The 18119-nt window shown below is 39.2% G+C and overlaps 1 pseudogene; it reads right to left on the minus strand.

Moving 5' to 3' along the window:
* Window positions 1-15819: 15819 nt before the first annotated feature.
* Window positions 15820-16314, minus strand: LOC143389620 (centromere protein K pseudogene; annotated as a pseudogene).
* Between the last annotated feature and the right edge of the window lie 1805 nt (window positions 16315-18119).

The raw sequence follows: 18119 nt of genomic DNA on the forward strand, positions 1-18119 counted from the left end.
CTAAGTAATCTATATGTGTTGAAACCACAGGGGAATTTGCTTTTTTTAAAAAAGATTAATGATGAAATACTTTGCCAGGCCTTTGAAGTTGGTGTTTTTAGTCAGCTTTTTTTCTGCTGCAACCAAAATACCTGACAAGAACAATTTTAAGGAGGATTGTTTATTTGGGGGCTCATGGTATCAGAGGTTTTAGTCCATAGACAGCTGGCTCCATTCCTTAGGGCTCCAAGTATTGCAGAACATCATGGCAGAAGAATGTGGCAGAGGGAACCAGCTCACGTGATGATCAAGGAGCAAAAAGAGTCTCCACTTGCCAAATACAAAAATAAATACCCTCTAAAGGTGTATTATTATTATTATTATTATTATTATTATTATTATTAATGGATTTAAACATATTTGATTATGTATTTCAATCCAATCAGTTATTATCTGTGTTAATATGCAAATTGTCCTAATTTTGGCCAGTGGGAGCTTCTTCAATATCTCCTGAATTCTTTAATATAACACTTTGATCTTTAGTAGCTACTATTGTGGTAGCTTTCCCTAAGGTAGATTCTAGTTTATAGTAGAATTTAGTAATATATTTAATTTAAATAAACATATTTAATATTCACACAATAAATTTTGTAATCATTTCTCAAAATAAATAAATAAATATCCCAAAGACATGCCTCGGATGCCCACTTCCTTCAGCCACTCCCTACCTGCCTTCAGTTAGCACTCAGTTAATCCTAATCAGGGGTTAATTCACTGACTAGATTAGGTTCTCATAACCCAGTCTTCACCTCTAAGCCTTTTTCCATTGTCTCATACATGAGTTTTTGGGGGACACCTAATATCTAAACCACAGCAGTGTGTTCCATACTTTTTGGACAGTTCTGTGCAGAGACAGGATAAAAATCCTATGACTTGAGCAAGAAACTTGAGAAAAGCAGGACTAGAGGGCAGAGGTAGAGACTTAAAAGGCTCAAAAAGCCTCTGTTCAACTTTAATTATTATGTCTTTGCTGGTCAGTGTGTATCACCTTCTTAGGCCACCAGCAGTGCATAAAAGTTGGAAGCAAGTTCTACTGCTCTATCTCAGGCTGGCTTCTAACAGACACAGGCCTTCAGAAAAAAAAAAGAAAAAGAAAAAAAATATATATATATATATATATATGAAAACTAAATAAAGTTAAAGTTACAGGAAGTGAAAATTGAACCACACTGCAGTATGTGCATTTAGTGCATATTATACGTCAGACGTTGAAAAAGAGACAAAAAAGCAAAACCGAGAAACCTTCTGGGTAGGGGTGTTAGGGTGGAATACTGTTCAGGAATGCCAAATCTTAGTTATCTCTTGAGCATTGCTTATCTCTTCCTCCTTTCCTACCTCATGGGCACTTTGTTTGCTTAAAGTGCTTATTTCTCAGAGTATTGATTTTCTGCTTTTTAGTTGAAGCTCAGAGCTGTTATAGAGACCCATTGGCAGAATTGCTGGGCAGAGTAACCAGTAAGTGTCTTTTCTAGAGATCCCTGGGAACTCCCCCTTGTTTCTCCATGTGTGAGTCCTCCCCACTGAGGGTTTTACTGTTTGGAGCTGGTGAATCCACCTATTTATCGCCCAGTTTCTGTGACTGGGCCCAGGCCTTCAACTTGGGGGTGGCTGAAACAGTTTGAGAAATCAGACAGCAAAGAATGGAAGGGACACCAGTGATCTGTTAAACCTCCACCCCTTCACCCCCACATTGAATGCATCCCTCATTAGATTAAAAATGGATTTTTACAATTAGTTTCTTCCAACCAGGATCCCAGCAAAACCCACATAGCACATTTGACTGCTGTGCCTCTTAAAACTTTATAAATTGAGAACAGCTCTACTTCCCTCACCCTTTTCCCCTGTGCACTGATTTTTTCAAAAATTGACAATCTTTGTCCAATAAAACATTCTGAATTTGGCAACTAGTTTGCTTTTAAAACTTGTTCCACTTGTTTTTTTGTGTTTCTATAAACTGAAATCAAGTACTAAAGCTTGATTAGATTCTTGGTGAGCTTTTCGAAGAGGATTAATTTGTTGGTGGTGTCATCTACTTCATCTTGCATCATCTCATGGAAATGTCTGGCTGTCTGACTTGTGATACAAACATTGATCATCAGGTTTCTGTCCTGGCAGCTTGATTCTTCATTGTGTATTTCCTCATCGACTTGTCTCTCAATGTCGTTAGCACCCATTGATGACAGTTGCTTGAATTAATTATTTCATTAGAGATTGTTTAATGAGCATATGAGTGAGTGTGAGCTGAGACAGACTGGTCAGGGTGTCTGGGAAAACTGTCAACACTGATGGAGATCAGGGTCGTTAAGAAACTTAATAGAGAAAAGCAAAGACTGGTTTGATTTTCCATTATTGCAGGTACTTCCTATCATTAAAGCTAATTGCCATTTGCACAATCTTTTATGAATGCTGTTGTGTTAGGTTAATTATATTGTAAGTCTATTGAGCAGCAATATTAAATTATTTGCAATGTAGTAAATGTATTGTTTACATAACATGAGTGCCTGTTCACCACCTGTATTAGGAGATTATGATAGGGGATTATGAGGACAATTCTATAAAATGGTGCAGATCATGGTAGATTATCTTTTTCAGTAATCACTTTAAATTTCTTGACATGCAAGGACATTTATGCCTAATCTTTTCTTAGAAAAGGTAAGTCATTGATGAATTTTAAAAGGAGAATGAAAAATCTGAAATAGCTTTATTTCTCTTCTGCCAAGATATAATAAATGGCTCCTAAAAGGCAATTTTAATTTCATTGTTAAGACTGCTTGGAAAGTATGGATAACAACGGTATTAACAGAAAGAAGTAGTTGAGAGGTGCTTTCAAAGAAGTGTGACCATAGCAAAGAAATTGGTTTATGATTGTCCCATCACCACCAGGGTGTAACTTGAAATACTGTAGTAGCAATCTGATTTGGTGACATCCTCCATTATATTGACAAGGAAATGCATGGATTCCTCCAATCATGGCTGACCATCCTTTTGCCACTATGTACTCCTAGAAACCACATTGTGACAAGGATGATCCTGAAGCTCATCCCAGGAGTTGGACACACTTCCTCCATGTGCTTTCTCTTAATTAGAAGTCATGCTTTTGACTGGACATGTGGTGTCAAGTAAATCATGACTATTCAGCAAGTAATAAAAGAAAGATATGGAATCTGGATTCCTATAAAAGAATTTGAAATTGAAAGTGATGCTGTGTTGTTAAGAGAGGGCTTCAGCATAGAAAAGCTGTAGAAATTGAAAGTTCCCTGAAGTAGATGCCTAATTTTCAAGTGAATAAATACATGCTTAAATGACTTCAAGTAGTTTGCTCAACATCACTCAACTAATGGTAGGTAAAGTTGGAACTAAAACTTATTGCAGAGTGATCATTAACACTCAAGTATTTCCTGTGCACATGCTAAGTAGTTTACATGGATCATTTTTTTAAAATCCTTATGATGTAGAACTATAGTTGGCTCATTTTACTGAGCAGCACATAGTCATGGAGTCTTACACCCAGGACCACCCAGGAGTCACTACAGAGAATGTGCTCTTTTATATACTGTGGTCCTGCTTGCCTCCCTCTTATTATTTTTTATACCATTATTCCTCATTAAAATAATGCTTTATTTATTTTTGTTTTGTTTGGTATCAGGAATTGAACCCAGAGGTATTCTACCACTGCACCACATCCCCAGCTCTTTTTCTTTCTTTATTTTGAGACAGGGTCTTGCTAAATTGTTTAGAGCTTCGCTCACCAACTTGCTTAGGCTGGCTTTGAACTTGTGATCCTCCTGCCTTAGCCTCCTAAACTGCTGGGATTACAGGCATGTGCCACCATGCCTGGTTCCTGGAAGAATGCTTTATTCTTAGCAAACCCACCCACATTGTCTTTCCAGGCCTTCCATATACTTTTTTTTACCCCAGTTCCAGGATTTCTTTTTTCTTTTTAGATATACATGACATATACATACTTGGAGTATAACTTATTCTATTTGGGATCCCATTCTTGTGGTAGTATATGATGTGGAATTTTACTGGTGGTGAATTTACATAGAAACATAAGAAATTTTTTCACCTGCACTTCAGATAGAGCAGTAATCTCCAGCATACAAAGAACTCAAAAAGCTTAACACCAAAAAAATAAAAACAAAAAACAAAAACCCAATCAATAAATGGGCAAAGAAACTGAACAGACACTTCACAGAAGAAGAAATACAATCAGTCAACAAATGTATGAAAAAGTGTTCAAAATCTCTAGCAATTAAAGAAATGCAAATTAAAACTACATTGATTTCATCTCATCTAGTCAGAATGGTAGTTATCAAAAGTACAAGTAATAATAAATGTTGGTGAGGATGTGGGGAAAAATGTATTCTCATATTGCTGGTGGGACTGCAAATTGGTACAACTACTCTGGAAAGCAGTATGGAAATTTCTCTGAGAACTTGGGATGGAACCACCATTTAGCCCAGTTTTCCCACTCCTAGGTATATACTCCAAGGACTTAAAATTAGCATACCTACAGTAGCACAGCCACATCAGTGTTTATAGCAGCTCAATGCACAATATTTAAGCTATGGAACCAGCCTAGGGGTCCCTCAACAGATGAATGAATAGTAGTCACTCCCCATTAACTTTCTCCTTTTACCCCAAGTGCCCTTTCCCTGGGCAACCATTAATGATACAAATCTATGGATTTTCCTGTTCTATATCTTTTGTATAAATGAAATGATTAATAAATACCCTAGATGATGAATGGATAAAGAAAATGTTGTATATATACATAATGGAATATTACTCAGCCAAAAAAAGAATGACTTTATGAATTGCTAGCAAATGGATGGATCTAGAAACTATCATGATAAGTAAAATAAGTCAGTTACCCAAAACCATGCACTCTTAAAATGTGTGTGTGTGTGTACACAAAATATATATACAAAAATGTACATATACACCCATACATTTTTACATACACACAAAAGATATGTATTTTAGAAGTAAAATGAATATATATATATATATATATATATATATATATATATATATATGTGTGTGTGTGTGTGTGTGTGTGTGTGTGTGTGTGTGTGTGTTTGTGTTTGTATATTTTTTTAAATGCAAGCTCTAATCTATTGTAAATAAGGTGGATGGGAAGTAATGCATTAGCTAGAATAATTATTTAAATACTTAGTTATTTCACCTGGATTCTTAGCCTTAAAAAAACTTTCAGGTGATGGATGCTTCAGGGTCTTATAAGATGGAGAGGCAGGTTTGATATTTTCTTTTGATAAGTGCCCCATGTGAACTCAAAAGTTTATACATTTTCTTTGATTAATCTTTTTAAAAAATCACGACTTGTCCTTCAAATACTTGAAAACATCACCGAGAAGTTGATAGTGGAGGGATCTGGGATCTTCCATACTTTCTCTCCTGTTCTCTCCCTTGCTCTTGGAGTTGAAATTTCCTAAAGTCAGGTAACTGGGGAGGAATTGAGAGGAGAAGACGCCCTCTGGTAATGGGAAGGGGTGGCTGGTGTTGCTTTTCTGAGGGTTAACCTCTTGTTTCCTAAGCCCTCCTCCTTTTCTTTATTCCTGCTGCCCATAGAGAACCCAGAGTGCTGTCCCAGATGCATTTTTTTCTAGTTACCTGTATTAAATGAGCATACTAGTTGGGGGAGAACAAGGAGACCCCAATAATTTCCATGTGGTTTGTACTCTGAACCCTGATTTTAAACAACTTGTGATAAAATAAACAGTTGGTTTTGCAGCTATACATATATAGGCCCAGAGGAGGTTTGTTTTGTTTGCTTTAAACATCTCCAAGTTGCAGTTCTTCGTGTGCTTCCTGTTTCATACTCACAGCTGAAATATATGAATCTTGATGCCAAGTCTGTTTTTTTCTTCTATTTCATTTATGCTAGAAACTAAACAGCTTGCACACAGCCCAAAACATGTTGCATACATGTGCTTAATGGTGAACCATAGAACAGAGCTGATTAATTTCAAAAACTGCCTATTTATAGCTGCTTTGGAATAATTGTCAGATGGTTGGTGCTCTCTGCTAACATCATGTGGATTAATATGGCTTTTTAAATGGAGATAATTTTTTTAACTCATGGATGATTCATGTGATAGTCTTCTAATCACACCCTGTGATTTCTCTGAAGTGTGTTACGCTAGTAATGTACCCATAATTGAAGTCTTCAGTAATTGTAATATGATTGAGTGCAATAATGAGTTTAAAACTTTGAGGTTTCAGACAAAACTGAAATCTGGGACTGCTGAGTTACACAGACAGAGGTGCCTTAGTGCATGTCTTGGACTAGAACTTTCTGGACTTCTCACTTAAAAGAGTTCCCCTTGTTCTCACTGGTCCTGTCTCACCCCACCTACCTACCCCACATGCTGGCACTTGTCACCACAAAAGAATAAAAACAAGAACAGGAAACAGAACTTCCTAGTTACCAGGATGATGACAATAATTTTATTGCAGAGAGAGAAAAAAAAAGAATGTTTAAAATTCTGCCACCCTAAAACATTTTTATTTGATGTGTGTTTAAGAAAAAGTCTTGCTCATACTAATAGAAAGTCCAAAAAGCATTAAGCATTAAAAATAGCCATGTATACCATAAACAAAGGCTTACACATTTATTTAAATGGATAAGAACTATTTTTGCTGACTGTTGCCATTGTCCACATTTTGACTTCTAGGACTAAGCATCTTCCTATTATTGAATAACATATGCATTCTTTTCAAATAAACATGAGAGACTATAGTTCTATAAAGTAAGGAGAATAAAGACAAAAATCTCCCCCATTTATGGAAGATGCTTCTTACATGCCAGGACTGTGGGCTTTTGCAATTGTATGTTATTTATTAGTTATGACATGGGTATACTAGAAAGAATATGAATGTTTTGCTGCATAGATGACGTGAGTGGCATGTGGTTCCCTCTTTTCCTTCTGTGAGCTCAAGTTTTCTCATCCCTACACTGTGTCACCATGCAGAAACACAAGTATTGACAAATGTTTGTGCCCACCCTGTGTTCACTCCCCCTAAGTTGGTATCTCAACATGATGTCATACATGATTATTGACATGCTGACCCAGTAGGAGACTCGGTTCCATTAGGACTTAGTTAGAAAGAATCAGGTCCAGGTTTGGGGTGGATGCCTGTTTCATTGGTATCATTGCATGGGCCTTTTGCTCCTGAGGTTATAAGCATTGGTAGAATATAGAGATGGGCTGGGAGGGTAGGGGTAGAGGGCCCAAACTGGAGCTCTGTCCAAGTTCTAATTGTAGAATGGAGGGGACACCTCTGCATGCAAAGGTATGGGTTGCTTTCAGTTATTTGGGGTGCTATAAAAAGTAAAGACTGAGAAGTGTAAATAGCCGTCATTTATTTCCTGGTTTAGAGGCTAACAAAGCTAAGATTAAAGTTTTAAGGGGTTCAGGGTGGGGTCTTCTTCCTAGTGTGTAGATGACCCTCTTGCTGTTTCCTTAGTGGTAAGAGTGACCTTCTCTTTCCCGTCCCTTTTAAGGATACTAATCCCATTCATGAGGGCTCCTGTTTTAGAAATTTGTTACTTTCTCAGAGCCCCACTTCCAAATGTCATTGCTTTGGGCATTTGGAGCAAAAGGCCCATTGCTTTGGGGGTTAGGGCCTAAATACATGAATTTTGGGGTAGACACAAGTAGCACTGGCCAGAATGAGCAGAGATTTAGAGTCTATGGGCTGGCATGTTTCTGTAGAGAAGGTATATCTTTAATGACCCAGGATTGAACTGGAAATAAGGAGGATTGAGTGGTAGAAGTGACAATGTGTGGGTCCGGAATCTAAACTAGGACATGAGAAAATCAGGTCAGGAGGTCACCAGTAATCAGGAGTGGATAGTGATGCTGAATAAGTGTTTTTGACTAGCTAGTTTGTTGCTTTGTGGGCTAGTGTTAATGCAGGAACTGATTGTTGGATGAGGGCAACCCCACACTTCCAAGCAAGCAGGTCAGCTGTCAGTGGCCAGAGGACAGCCATGGAGAGCACACCACCTCTTTTGTTGGGATGAATCTAGTCCAGGTGAAATTACTGACTGAAACTTCATCCACTCTCACAAAGTGACCTGCTGTGGTTGGTAAATAACACAGCCATTCTATGTACTTGCTTGTAGAAGTACTTGTGTTCTTGTGAATGAATAAAGCTGCTAACTGAAGATATTTTTTCTTTTCTTTTTTTTTTTTTGTGCGGTATGGGGATTGAACCCAGGAGTGTTCTACCACTGAGCTACACTTCCAGACCTTTTTTTATTTTTTTGCTTTGAGACAGGATCTCACTAAGTTGTTGAGACTGGCCTTGAACTCATAATTCTCCTGCCTCACCCTCCCACCTCACTGGGATTACAGGCCTGCACTACCACAAGTGACTGAAGTTTTGACCAACAAGGGGAGTCTATATTGAGTTCAAGATTTACCTGTCTCATGGGAGAAGTTTGGCAGCTTTCTCTGATTACTATTGTTTGAATTTAAATATTCTCCATTATACTTTGCAGAACTTTTTTCTCTTGATTAATGTTTTATATGACTGTTTTGCTAAACTATTACTGTCAACTTCTATGGACTTGACACATTGAAGCATCTGTAATTGTATGTCTTTGCCTTGAGTCCCTTGGAGATGGTAGTCTTCTTTCCTGGGGGCTCCCCAGGGTACAGTAGCTTCACCAAAGTGTTGGTGGCAGGGACTGAGGAGAGGAGGGAGTGGAGGAGAGGAGGAGAAGGAGCTTCTCCTTCTCTCACTTGTTAGCCTGGTTAGAGGTAGCTTGGCAAGACTTATTTTCATTGACTCCCCAAAAATGTTATGCGAGGGAGTGAAGCTTGCTAAGGTGGGGTCCAGGGACCAGAGTGCCATCATGGAGCTAATGTCATTGCAGAGAGCACCACATGTGCATGTCTTGTTTCCTTAAAGGAGGGGAGAACTGAGGTCCTTCCTTGAATTTCCACACTAACTATTTTATTTGGATACTAGCATCTGTAGGCCATCATAGTGTCTGGACTCCTTTGTTCCTAGTGAAATGGACCGAGAGGCTCTGGGACTTGAATGCAGGAGGTTGAGAAGGCATAGCTGTCATCTGGAGAGTGCTTTTCCATCTTGGGCTTTTCCAGTGGTCACTTGATTATGCACTATGGTTTTCCATGTCAGGTTGGAAACTCTGAGGACAGGAACTCTGTCATCCTAGTCTCTGTATTCTCTGTAGGTCCTTCAGGAAGTAAGTACTTCTACATAAGTAATTGCTGCCATTCTGAGTCCAGCACTGATCTACTAACTGGATTCAGACTTGGGCTTGCTGTGTATTTCCATGGGGATGGGTGGTCTTCATAAAGTCAATTTGCTTGGCCTCATTGGCCAGTCTGTTCAGCATCTAGGATCTGTCAGAGTAGCTGTGAATTCCTTTCAAAAGACAGCATTCACCTCTACTTTTGTATCATTTTAGTCTGTTTCCCAAACTCAAAACCCCTTTTTCTAAGGATTTACCTTGAAACACACACATAAATGACAGCAGATCCTTGAAGGGGAAGCTTTGTCTACACTTAATAGTATTACCCCTTCTGCAGATCCCAAGAAGTGGCTCTGGTAGTAGCTGGAGTACCCCAGAAAGGTTGAAGTTCAGCAGACCCTTCGGTGGTTGATGAACTTGGGCTTCTTTCCCTGCCTCTGTAGCTTCCTTTCAATGGTGAACTACTCCCTTTCCTTCACAGCAGCTGACATTGGAAAGTAATGCACACACTGGTTGGGCTGAGTCTGTTCTTATCCCCTGTCCCCACCCACCCTATCTTTATGATTTGGGTGGGGTGACATGTCTGGCCACAACTTCCACAACCCCATTCTAAACAAAACAAAGTGAGAACTAGCTGTGCTGCATGTTTGTGATCTCCCAGAGGTTAAAAATATCTACATAAAACATAGATGGGCAGCTGGCAAATGGTGGTTGTGTGCCTGGGAAGGTGCATTTGTGTCCTGTTTTCAGAGTTCTGTGGTCTGTTCTCTGGTTCCACATTTCATGTCACTTGTCAGTAACGTGAGTGGGTTCTCTGCAGTGTATTTAGCTCTGGCTTACATATAGCACTATGAAGAAATAAAGCAGAATAAGGATACTATGGAGGATCCTGTTATTTTAAATAGGGTGGTAGGAAAAGATCTCTGAGCACAGACCTGGAGTCGAGGTGAAGTGCAGCTCTAGCATGATGCACAAGTATTTTGACATCTGTACTGTCAAGATGTGGGCCATATTCATCCCCAATACTGGCAGTGATCCTGTATTGGGTTTTTCAAATGTATTATTTTCTTTCTTTTGTGGTTCTGGGGACTGAACCTGGGGTACTCTACCACTGAGCTATATCCCCAGTTGCTTTTTATTTTTGTTTGGAGACAGGGTCTTGCTACGTTGCTGTGGTTACAGTGTGGCTCCATTTCTGATTGACAACGTTCACTTAGTAATATGCATTGAAGTTTACCACATTTCTGTTCATGACTTGGTGACCCATTAACTCATATCTCTTTTATATTGAATAACATTCTATTTTCTGGATACAGCACCACTTATTTATCATCTACTGGAGGACATTTGGTTGCTTCCAAACCTTGGTAACTATGGATGATGTTTCTGCAAACAACTGTGTATAGGTTTTGTGAAAACACAAATGTTCAACCAATGTGCATAAATACCAATGAGCAAAACATCTGGCTTTTGTGGTTACAGCATAGTCGTTTGCATAAAAAGCCACCAAACTGTCTTCCAAAGTGATTGCACATTTGGCTCTCCCACCAGGAGTGGCTGAGCGCTCCAACCACTTCACCTTTTCACCAGCTTCTGCTCTTACAGGTGCTGTGAATCTAGGCTGTTCCAATTGGTGTGCAGTGCTTCTTGATGGTGCTGTGCCTTGAGATTCCCTGTTGCCATGGGACATGGAATATCCATTCACATGCTCATTGGCTATCTGCTACACTCTTCATTTTTAAACCAGGCTGTTTCTTTTCTTATTGTTGAATTTAAGAGTTCTTTTCATATTTTGATAACAAGTCTCTATGAACTATATCTTCTGCAAATACTTCCACCCAGTCCATGGCCTGTATTCATATTTTATTGGCAATGTTTTCCAAAGGGCAGGTTTAATTTTAATGAACTCCAACTCACCAGTTGTGTATTTTATTGGTCATTCTTGGGTGTTGAATCCAAAACATTATCACCACATCCAAAAGCCATCTAGAATTTTCTCCTATGTTATCTTCTAGGAGTTTCAAGTTCACATTTAGGTCTACATTGTCTTGATTTAATGTGCTTGAAGAGTGCAAGGTGTGTGTTTAGATTTTTTTTATTTTTTATTTGTATGTGGAAGTCTAGATGTGCCCACACCATTTGGTGAAAAGATGAATCTCTTCTTTCCATTGCATTGCCTTTGCTTCGTTATCAAAGATCAATTGATCATATTTAAATGAGCCCCCAAAACTTTTTTTCTTCACATGTAGTTGGCTTCAGGCATAATGTTATAGTTATGAAAAATGGACTAATGTACCCAGTTAATGGGTGGTAGTGGTAAAAGAAACATCTGGATGCCTGTGATATTTTATTCTCCACAGAAGTATTGAGCTTTCTTTGAAACTCATTCACAAACTATCCTCACTCATAACTCCTGCTGCTGGGAGCCATTAGCCAAGTAGGTATGACAATTTCCTTGCCAGCATACCCCCATGTTGCTTATTGGAAGGACTCCTGGAAGGTGATCTTGCTCAAGGACCAGGGCGGATCCGTGTTTAGGGCGTTCCGGTTTAGGATAATCCGGGTTTAGGGCATCCCGGTTTAGGAAGGTTATTCCTGCTGGGAATAGGGCGTATCCTGCTGGCTGAGTTCCCCTTGAGTTCTCACGGGATTCAGACAGTATTTTTGGGAGACAGAAGCCCAGTGGAGGTGTGGATTTGGGCAGAGAACGTGGATTTTCCCAGAACGTGTTTGTAGATGCCCGGTGTGAGATCGGGAATAAAGAATTGCTGTTTGAATCTACAAAGCTGTGAGTGGCTCGTGATTTGTGCCCAGCCAGACTGCGGCATTCTGCTTAATGTTAACAGTTACCAATCACCTCTGCTCCACACAATGTAGAAAGCCTTCCCAGCTTTGCTCATCCCACCCCACCCCAAAGAAGGGTGAGTTCTGACCATGATTTGTTGGTGATTTTCTCATTCTCTTAGTTCCTTTAGGGAAGGATCTAGTTGATTTGTCCCAGAGGTCAGCACAAGGCTCCACCCAGAGATGATGATGAGGAGGTAGCCAGTACTACCTCCTGAACTACCTACTGGAACATATCACCCATTGAGGGTGTTTTCATGGTTCAAGGTGGGAGGGCTCTGAAAGGGCTGTTGCTTGGTGCTGAGTCATGCCTCAGGTGGTCTGCATGTATGACCTTCAAAGGGCTTCAGGGGTACCATGGTCTCTTTCAAGGAAATCTCAAGCACACAGGCTCTTCCTGTACTACATTTTTCTTGAGGAAATGGAGATGGAGCCTGTGAAGGCAGGCAATGGGGTATGTGAGTGGTGAGTGTGTTTGCATGGACCTGGGGGAGAGTGCCCAAGAGCTTCTTAGACCTAAATTCAGTGAACTATAAAAGATGGCTGAGCAGGGACAATAGTTAGAAGGGACAAAGTCAGTAGAAATTCAATGCTTTTTGATTTACTAACACTCCCTTTTTATTTAAATAAACATCCATTCTAAATCCCCTCTATTTTTTTCTACTAAATTAAATAAAACCCAATCTGGACTCTAACATAGAAAGCACAACCCTAAAGTAAGATCAGGAACACAGTTATCTGCCTCTGAAACCTTGTCTGCTTTCCAGCCTGATGGCTAAGCAAGAAGGCTTTTCAAAGCCATGGAGATGGTGAATCAATGGAGATGTTAGAATTTTCAGTTTGAAGGATGTTTTCTCCAACTTCTATCAGGAGGCAGTGAAATCATCACTGGCCCTAATCACCATGTAGGAGACATTCCCACAATCCATGAGGAATGGGGGGAAAAGCAAGTTAGATTCCTTGGGAGGGGCTTGAGCTGGGAGAGCCTCTGGGTGATGTAAGATCAGGCACAGGTGAGGAGGCAGAGACAGGAGTGGTGAGTTGACAGGAGAACCCCCCAGCCCACCTCTCCAAAGCCAGCACTCACTCCACAACCCTGATGGGCTTCCTGCTGGGGCAGCTCACAGTGAGACACCAGAACACAGTCTGCCTTTAAACATGGGAATTATTTCTAAAGTGCCTTTTTGGGCAGCTAGTGAGGCACAAAATAAAAACAGGTCTATTTGCAAGTAAGTAAGAATTAGCATAATTTGTAGCTGCAGCATCACCCATGGACACAGAACTCCAGAGAACCTCCTTCCTTCTGCAGCAGAATCAGGGCCGGGACCTGCATGGCATAATGAGTTACTTGCCCCTGCTAGTGTCCAGCAGACCCCCCTAGCTTCCAGCCAGTGCATTCTCCAAGGCCTTCCAATTAAAACAGAAAATAGCTCAAAGACATAATGCAGCATGACAGTGGTTAAAAAAAGTTTCCCTTGTGCAGAATAAATTTTTTAAAGTGTTTTTACTTTCCACCGTCAAAATTGTAACAAGTAATTTTTAGTCATCTATGAAAAAGGTTTGTTAACAATCTCCTCTATTTTGTCAATCAGGAGAAAAATGTAAGTACAAACAAAGGGGCACCTGGGAAACAAGAGCTTTATATTTTCCTCTGGGGGAAGACCAGCCAGTGGGTCACACAGACCACATTTTCCAAGTCCGGGAAAGGTAGTCTTGGTGCCCAATATTAGAACAGAACATCACACTGGGTGACCATGAGATTTTTCTGTGCAGTTCTAGCTTCTACCTCTTGGTGCTGGAGTAGCTAAAAATGAGATGATTGTACACTCAAGACAAATATGTACTCACCTCAGCAGAGGTGAGAGCAATGCTTAAAGCAGTTTTTATTGATCAAAAATCTGTGATAGCAAATGGTATATGGACGGCAGACAGCACTGTAAACAATCAGTGAGCTGTTTCTCTCTCTCTCTCTCTCTCTCTCTCTCTCTCTCTCTCTCTCTCTCTCTGCCCTCAACCCCCACCTCCTTCCCAAACTCCATTACTTAACCTACAGATTGGTAAATATTTTTTGGCTGCAAATTTCTGAGTTTGGGAGATTGTCATAAAGATGCTTTATTCACAACATTTTTTTTTGCAAAAAATCCAATTACTGTATCAGATTCCATCAAAATAAAGGAGCTTTTCTAAAGGTCTCTCTCAGCTCATTTTCACTGGAACAGTGCTCTGATCTCCCTGGTCATGTCCCACAGGCTGCTGCTGGGCTTCACCTTGCTGCACTTCACCAGCTTTCAGAATCACCAGGTGCCATCAGGTCACTGACCTCTCCTTGTGTTCTCCCTGAGTCAGCAAAGGCAGCCTGCCTCTGTCCATTCTTGCCTGCTTTAGGTATGGAAAGTAGATCAAATTTAAAAATAAACACAAGCAAGTTTCCCCAGTCCCAGGAAATGCTAGCTTTCCAGAGAAGGCCTGATTGCAGCTCTGGAGCAAAGGGCTGGCAAAGCCAACAGATGGTAATGTCACCTATGTGTCCAAAAAATGAACATAAGCCCAAGGTACTTTGGAAAGATATTCTAACAGGACAATGGAAAGGCTCTGACCCAGTAATTGTCTAGAGTTGGGGGTCTGTTTGTGTGTTTCCACAGGGAGAACAGCAGTTGATTTGGATTCCAGAGAGATTAACTATGGTCCTGACCCAGTGATTGCCTGGAGTCAGGGGTCTTATTTGTGTGTTTCCACAGGGAGAACAGCAGCCAATTTGGATTCCAGAAAGATTAACTAAAGTGATTTCTACAGACCAAAAAGAAGTGATTTGGCTCAAATCCATAACAGCTGATATCCAGAACTCCAGTTTGGCTACCCTTACATCTGCGACAGAACCAGGATGCTTTTTTCAATATCTATTTTATTATTGCCCTTTCCCATATCATGAAGTTCTATTTCTTTTTTTTGAGCTCATACAGACCTAGGTTAATGTTTTGCTGATCAGTTCTATTTTTTGGACTATAGAGTTTTTAAACATTGCAATGGAGATTTCACCTGTAAAAAGTTATAAGGCCTTTACTATTATGCTATGTGTTGTATTATATTATGTGTGCACACTTGTGTTTTGTGTCATATGTTTGAATGTACATATGTCCATATATCATATATGATGAGTGCTCATGAAAAAATGGATCCAATTTTTTTTTTTTAGATTTGCTAGTATTTTTAATTATGTCACTTTCTCCTTGGGATATTACTTCAATTTTATAAACATCGGCAAATTAAATGACCTATCCATTATAATTCCTAAATATAATTCTTAAATACAAATAAAACTTAACGTGCATAAAATATACTGCCATAAAATTGAAAAGAAAATTATTATTACTACATTAGGAATATCCTAAATTAACAAAGAATTTTCCAAAGAACATCGAATGAGGCAAAGTACATTAATGGTTTATAAATCTACAATATTTTTTACTTGCTTTCTTTGTACAGTTTAAAATACCATAGCACTGAATGAATAAGAAAGGGCCATTTTTAAAATGAAGAAATGGCAATACATGTCACTTAAGGATAAAAGAAAGATGGATTATTATTTTGATTTGCAAATAATATTCTTTTATTCAAATAGTCCTGTTTCCATTATACTTAGATGACAAGATTCTTTCCTGTTATGAAAAAAGAACATCTTCTTATCGATGGAAGGCTTCTAATCTCAATCTGGTTGGATCTTCTGGATGTCTCAAAGCAATTCCAGTACGCAGCAGCAACTCAATATAAGGTAGCCAAAAGGAATCACTGATTTTGACATATGGATCATGTGGAACATCAAGTAATCTATTTATAAGAATCTCTAGTATTTCATGCGGTGTTATCAGCTATTTGGTTGATTCTTGAATGTTTTTCTTTTTCTTTTTAACATTCCCATCAGGCAGAGGAAAGTGGTCTTCTAGAAATTCACCCAAGGTACTCAAGAGTTTCTCCTTGAATGCTTTTATATTGAGCATTTTAGTTTTCAGCTCACTAAAGATTCTTGTTTCAGAAAATGTCACAAACTGATTTTTCAATTCATTGTAAAGTGCATTAAGAGATTCCATTATTTGTTGCTGTTCATCCAACTATTGTTGCTCCCTTTCTAAGTCTTCCTTTAAATTTTCATTCTTTGACTGAATAGTAGATAGTACCATTTCTTGAAGCAAAGAAGGGCATTTTTTCAGCATAAATTGCTGATCTTCTTCAAGGGTCTCAGGAATTTTCATTCTAGCAAGATGAGACAGTAAAAGAACTCCGGCCTTCAGGCTATATGGGCAGGTAAGTTGAGGCTCATTCTTCTTTAAATTAATGCTGCCAATCTCTCTGATCAGCTGAGGTATTAGAATATTATCTGTTGGTCTGCTTGTAGCATCTTTATTATACTGGGGATCAAATTCAGAAGCTCCAGCCAATCCACTGGCTTGATTTCCAAGGTTATTGCTCTTTACATATGCAAGAGGAGAGAAAAAAAAGAAAAAAAAAGCTTTGAAATTTGTTATTATTCTGTTTTCCAAGGGAAAATTTATCAGACCTTGCACACATTCAGGGTTTCAGGCTTCACTAGTTTTGGGAGCTCAAATTATATAAACAGGATTCTGTCACCTGCTGGGGTCTTTTTCCCCTCCTAATTATACAAGTTCATTTCCCATAAAATATCTGGAAAATACTGACGTCTACAAAGAAGAGAGAAAATGGATACATCATTTTGATAGTCAGAAGAAACTGTGGTTAAAATTTTGGTGCATTTTTTTTAGTCATTTGTTCTTAGCAAAAAAAAAATGCATTTAGCACTGTTGGGACCACTAACCTTCTAAGTTGGCCTGCAAGAACCTTACTCCTTGGAAGATAAGCTCATTTGCTTGTGAGTGAGATCTACAGATATGTTTACCTATATGACAAAGATAAAGGGATTTTTCAGGCATAATTAAAGTCTCTAATCAATTGACTTTGAGGCAATCAAATGTGAGGCATCCATGGTGTCCTGCCCTAATCAGGTAAGCCCTTACAAGGAGACTAAGGACTTTCCTGTGCTCAGAGGCTAGACACAGCAATGGACACTTCCTTGCTTGCCTTGAAGTAACAACTCAGCATGAGTTCTTCAACCACAAAAAGGGATTCCACCTACAGACATGAAATTGGAAGAGCTCCAGTCTTAAATGAGACTCCAGACCTGGCTGACACCTATTGTCTTTGAGACCTTGAGCAGAGAGCCCAGTAATCCTGTGCCTGTATGAGAGAATGATCTTGTGTCACAGATGATCATTTGTGATGCAGCATAAAAATCTAATGCAGAGATATGCAGTGAAGGAATCACATTTGCAGTGACATGGAGCCCTCTTTTCACCTGGTTAATGGGTGACTAGCATTCCAGTGCATGAGGTGCTGTTGTCTTTTAATCCCAGGGTCATAGTGTAAGTGCTAATGGGATTCAGACAGGTAAAGTAAAATTATAAAAAATGGACATAGTGGAATGAATGATGGGGGCATCCCAGAGACCTGGAAAGTGGTGGCCAGTCTGAAGGGGACAATATACCAGCTACAACTGGATTTATGGTTTTACTAATTATGATGACTTTATTTTTGATGAATTTTTATTATTATTACTATTATTATTGTTTGATTCTGGAATAGAGAATTCCAGATATTCCCTGTTCTTTGAAAAGAAACCCTCATTCTGAAATTTTATATGTGAAATATTTTTTTTGTAAGTATTGGCACTGAAATTACAGTTTATTTACCTTACTGAGTGAGACCAGCAGAATCTATTGGCCCTTTTGTTTGGTTTTGTTTTTGTGGTGCTGGGGATTGGACCCAGGGCCTTGTGTATGCAAGGCACTCTACCAACTGAGCTACATCCCCAGCCAACTGTTGGCTTTTGATATTTACCTCACAGGTTTCTCATTTACAAGTTACAATGGAACCAGTCCTGTGTTATTATATTCAGTCTGCTCAGCATTTC

This window comes from Callospermophilus lateralis, unplaced genomic scaffold (assembly GCF_048772815.1).
Source record: "Callospermophilus lateralis isolate mCalLat2 unplaced genomic scaffold, mCalLat2.hap1 Scaffold_63, whole genome shotgun sequence".
In the NCBI taxonomy this organism is placed as follows: domain Eukaryota; kingdom Metazoa; phylum Chordata; class Mammalia; order Rodentia; family Sciuridae; genus Callospermophilus; species Callospermophilus lateralis.